Raw genomic sequence first — 5,764 nt, 5'->3', positions numbered from 1 at the left:
AATAACGTTTATTTTAAAAAAATAAATAAAGCTGACTCCAATAATAAGAATTGAGTTTGAATACAGAAAAATTAATGAAACCAACAGCTGGTTCTTTAAAAAGACCAACAAAATTGACAAACCTTTGGGCCAATTTACCAGGAAAAAAAGAGATACTAGTTAAATTACTAGAATCAGAAATGAAATAGACAGCATTACTACTAACTTTACAGACATTTTTTTAAAAAAAGCATTATAAGGGCTGGTTGAGTGGCTCAGTTGGTTAAGAGCTCGCTCAAGAGTGTGAGCTCCAAGCAACAGCGGTTCGAGTCCCGGCCTGAGGTGAGCTGCTGCTGAGCTGCCAACAGGTAGCAGGATGGCTCAGCTAAAAAAAATAAAAATAAAAAATCATTATAAAGGAAAGTTATGAATAATTGCACACCAAAAAATCAGATAACTTAGATGAAATGGGCAAATTCTTAGAAAGATGCAAACTACCAAAACTGACTCAAGAAGAAACAAACATTCTGAACAGACTTAAAACAAATGAAGATTTGAATGAATAATAAAAACAAAGTATGAGGAGGATTCACACTTCTTGATTTCAAAATTTACTACAAAACAATGGTAATCAAGATAGTTAAGCATTGGCACAAGAATAGACATATAGATCAATGAACTAGAATTGAGAGTCTAGAAATAAAGCCACACAATGCAGGTCAGTTGATTGTGACAAGAGTGCAAAGAGCCTTCAATGGGGAAAGAGCAGTCTCTTACAAATGGTACCTGGACAATGGATGGTCATATACAAAAGAACGGAAGTGGACCCTTACCTCACACCATGTATTAAAACTAACTTGAAATGGATCAATGATCTAAATGTAAGAGTTCACGCTGTATAACTCTTAGAAGAAAACAAAAGGGTAAATTTTCATGACCCTGGATGTGGCAAAGGATTCTTGGATTTCACACCAAAAACACAGAAAAAAATTGAATTCACTGTTCACATTGTGGGGTTGGCATCACTTTTGTCAACTAATGTAAATAACCCAGGAGGAATCATTTAATAACAAGAGGAGGTGTTGGTATTTAATGTATATAATTTTCAGTTGCATATTAAACTAAGTAAAACAATACATTTGTATTCTAACATTTATAAATTTTAAAGTAACTATCATGATGAAAATAAACATTGTAAATGATGGCTTACAATCATAAAATTCTTGGAAATAGAAGAAACTTATGATAGAACTTATTCAAAAGTGTATGGGGAAAGAAATTAAATAATATATGGCTGTAAATTTTTTTTTAAAAGTTTCTCTAACTTTTCTTTAGCTCTAGAAAGATGTTACTAGAATTATATGTCAGAACCTTTGATGGACCCAAAGAGACCTGGTCTCAAAATCACTATTTAGCTCTGTTACCTTAGATAAGTTACTTGGCTGTTTTGAGTTTCAATCATCCCTGGTACAAAATGGTGATAATCCTCATCTCATAATGAAAGATCATTGGAAGAATAGGTAGTAGGTTTCCCCATCACACTCTTCCTTTTTGCTCCTTTATGGAAATGTTTCAAGATCATTGGGAGTATATCAGGCATTAGCAGTGGAAAAATCAGAAAGCCCAGTCACGTGGGACACAGACATTTACTTTTTCCTTGATTGGTTCCCAAATTGGTATTTGCTTGAGAACAACAGTTGATAGGAGATGCAATGATTGAAAGGGATTTCAGCTGGCTTTGGCCCTAGAGTGTGGGCCCCACCTGACACAGGACTATGTTATTTGCAGCTTTTCTCCCAGTGTCTCAGTGGGCTCCAGGAAGCCTTGGAGCTGCACAGACCAGGTGGGAAGCAGAGAAGCCGGGTTTCCTTCCTCCTCTGCCTGCTGGCTGGGTGGGCTTCTCCCAGGCCTTTCCAGCCTTTGTCTTCTCTACATGGTGCTAACTAACGAGGGGACTGATAAGCACATTCAGATGAAAGCCTAATAATTTCTCTACCATCAGCTCTCATTTATCACAGCCAGATTATTTGCATTTCAAATTATCTCCAGAAAGCCACCCTGTTGAATATTTATTGACATTTCAACAACTCTCCTTAATTAAGTACTTTATTGGCATGAATGGGATGTTTGTTTAGTCCAGCAGAAGCTTGAAGAGTCAGAACAATACCGTTCCTGCTCAGTAGAAGATATCATAGGAGATCTTCGCAGAAAAAATCTTTGTTCTGCTTTAGGTTGGTCATTCATTCCTCCCACTGGCAATGAGTGGTGGGTAGGGCTGGCCTCTGCTGGATTTGGGGCACAAGTAAAAGAAACAATGCATTCGCTGGCCTTTGCAACCTGAGAATCTCGTCTGGGAGATGGACATGCAAACAACGATGATATAGAAAGAAATGTACCTCGTGGGCTTAGTGGTAACAGGAGTCTCTAAATCACACAGTTGTAGCTGGGACGGAGGAGCTCAGCCCAGAGGCAAGGGTTCAAGTTTGGGAGGGAGCAAAACTGGGCAACGCCATGGATAATCACATCACGGTGTGACAGAGGGAAGATCAGGCCTTGTCTCTCATGTGAATTTTCCAGCAGCGAAGTAATTTTTTTTCTGACAGAGGATAGGTTACAGAAAACTTATGCCCACGGTGGCTTCACTCTTTCATGTAACATGGGAATCTCAGAATATCACAGGCTCCTGCTTTCACACTTCGATGTTAAATAAATCAAAATAATTTCATTGTATTTATTATTTCATGTATTTCATTCTGCTAATGATGGGTTGACAGCATTCACTGCTGTATTCCATTAGCCTCCATTTGAATTGTGATGCTGAGTAATTCTTATTCCAGGAGTAAATCACACACGCTGTGCCTCAGTGGTCATCTGAGCAACCATGGAAACTGATAATCAGGAGCTCCATGTACTGAATTTTTACATACATTATCTTGTTAAAAATATACACTCATAATTCATTTTAGTTACAGCTATTTGCAAATCTTTATAAATCCCATTGCCAGCAAAAGAAAACTATTAAAATGTTTTTCTTATATAGCTGTTTTTCTTAATGCAAACTTTAGCTTTTTTTAACAAAAAAGATTTCCTTTTAATCGAACCAATATGATCTATAAATATATCATTAATAATACATAGTTTCCTGAGCATTCATTGACAAGCATACTATGTACCTTATGTGTTTGTTTCATAATTTCAACGATTAAAAATTTTTAATTTTTCCATGATTAATGAAAATGACTGAAGGGTAAATGTAAATAAAGATCAAGCCATTTCACGAGGCATAGAGACTTTGTTTAGGCACAATTTGGGGAGTCAGAGCAGCTTTGATGGGAATAGAATTTAAAGGCCATCTTTTCCTGCACTGCCAGGGCAAGTCGCTTGTTTAAAGCTGATCTGAACAACAGGGTAGAGAAAAAGCACCTGCTTGGCGTGGAAGAGAGGTGGACAGTGTTGCATGGAGTCGGCAAATCAGAGGACATCGCGAGTTGCACATGGATGTTTCTCCTTGACTTTCTCATCTCCCTCTCATTCACATCTCCAAATATGGACTTGTAAAAGGGAAGAGGGTAACTGGGTACACCACGGTGGCCTGAATACAGAAAAGGTCCTGCACCCTCCCTACCTCTAATTACTGCAGTTGGCAACTAGGTAACGGGTGGATCACTTAATGCCCTTCCTTGGACAAATATGATCTTCAGTGACAAAAATGAAATCTTAACAGGCCATCAGATGACCCTTTAAGCAGCACTGTCTACCCCTGCCCCTTTTGTTTCTGACCAATTGTTATGTGCAGCTATGTAGGTGGCCAAGCACATGAACTGTGTATTCGAGATCCCTCCAGGTGACCCACCTACAACGATTGCAAGGTTTTCCCTTCTCTGCATCATCCTTGAGGTAAATTTTATAACCGTGATCTCACGCATGTGCCATCTCTCATTTTCTTTTAATCTCACACAATAACACTGAGAACACAGATGACAGTTTTGACATTCACAAAAATGTATTTTTAATTAGTATGTTGATTACTTGATCTAAAAAGCCAGATGGCTAAATATCATGAAAGGTCACATCCAGCAAATCCTCCCTTTTCATCTTTCAATATTCTAATTTTATTGAATTGGAAATAATTTTATTTAGTTGCATTAGAACGTGATTTTATTTAGCTTTCCACCTCCCTTTTAAAAAAATTTTTAGGATAATTACAGAATTTAGATTTCATAAAAGGGAGGAAAAAAAAAAAGACTACCCAAGCCCTACCCATATCAGTTTTCTATACTTGTTTATTCCTAGTAGTGAATATTTATAATAAAAGTTCAATGACTCCCCTTTTTGAGTAGAAAACATGTAATAATATCAATAAAAGGAAGAACTCTTTGCTTGATGTAAATAAGAATTCAAATTGACTAAAACTTCATTTAGAAAATTGTTCTTTTAAAAAACTCGTTCCAGCCGAGTGGCTCATTGGTTAGGAGTTGGCTTGGGACGCCAGCTCCAAGCAGCAGGGCCCCAGTTTGGATCCCACATGAGGGCCAGTGACACTGCGCCCTCTACAGCCAAGATGGCGAACAACAGCTTGACCTGGAGCTGGGCTACTGCCAGCGACGGCATAGGCTGCAATGAAGCTGCAGTGGGCTGCCATAAGTGTCTGGCAGCCGGTGTGAGCAGCTGGCAGCCAGCATGACCTGCCAAGAGCCACCGTGAGCAGCCGTCCAGTGGCCTGCTACCGATCCGCCTCACCCGGGAAGAGCGCAATGATAATACCAACATGGGACAGTGAAGCAACGTCCTCCACAACTAGACTGAAGAACAAAACGACAGCAACTTGTCTGTTCCCCTTTCCCAATTCCCCAATAAAATCTTAAAAACAAAACAAACAAACAAAAAACAACAAACTATCGTTCTATCTCTATTTTGTTCTCAGTGTTTCATAGATTCCAGGTTAGATTTCTAACTAGGTAAAGCCACCATATCCAGTTAGGTGAACTTGCCACAATCTACCTTGAAAATTAAAAATTATCAACACTGCCTATACTTCAAATCAAGTAGTTTGGCAATAGAGTTAAATTAGATGAGTGCTTTTTCCTAGGTAAATCCAATTTGAGCTATACAAAAACTGGGTTCCCTAAATACTTTCTCACAGTCATTATCTCTATCATACTAGAAAAAAACAAACCAAAAACTAATGGGGCAATAAGTACAGAAATTGAGATTCAACTCAAATTCATACTAGAATAATTTCCAGTTATGTTGTATAAAGTGACCCAATTGCATTATTAATTCTGGAATCTTTCATCTCTTTGAATCCTGAAGATTTGGGCCTCTTGTAATCTTCTCTTCTTGTATTTTCTTTCTTTACCCAATCATTTATTTAGCTTATCCTTCGGTCAGCCACAAATTTATTCCATTTATTCTTCTATTTGATGCCAAAGTATCTGTTGTTCTCAGTCTAATCAATCAGAAATGCTGTCTGCTACATAAAATTATTTTGATAATCTGTCAATAACTGACTCTATTTTATTTTATTTATTTATTTTTAAAGATTTTTATTTTATTGGGGAATTGGGGGGATGGGAATAGCACTGGGGAATTGGGGGAAGGGGAACAGACAAGTTGCTGTCCATTTTTTGTTGTTGTTGTTGTTGTTGTTGTTCTTCAGTCTAGTTGTGGAGGACGTTGCTTCATTGGCCCAAGTTGGCACCATCATTGCACTCTTCCCGGGCAAGGCAGATCAGTAGCCGGCTTCTGGATGGCCACTCACTGCGGCTATTGGCCGCTCATGCTG

Source organism: Hipposideros armiger, unplaced genomic scaffold (genome assembly GCF_001890085.2).
Source record: "Hipposideros armiger isolate ML-2016 unplaced genomic scaffold, ASM189008v1 scaffold_504, whole genome shotgun sequence".
In the NCBI taxonomy this organism is placed as follows: Eukaryota; Metazoa; Chordata; class Mammalia; order Chiroptera; family Hipposideridae; genus Hipposideros; species Hipposideros armiger.
The sequence above is the reverse complement of the archived record's forward strand: the minus strand, read 5'-3'. Positions refer to the sequence as shown.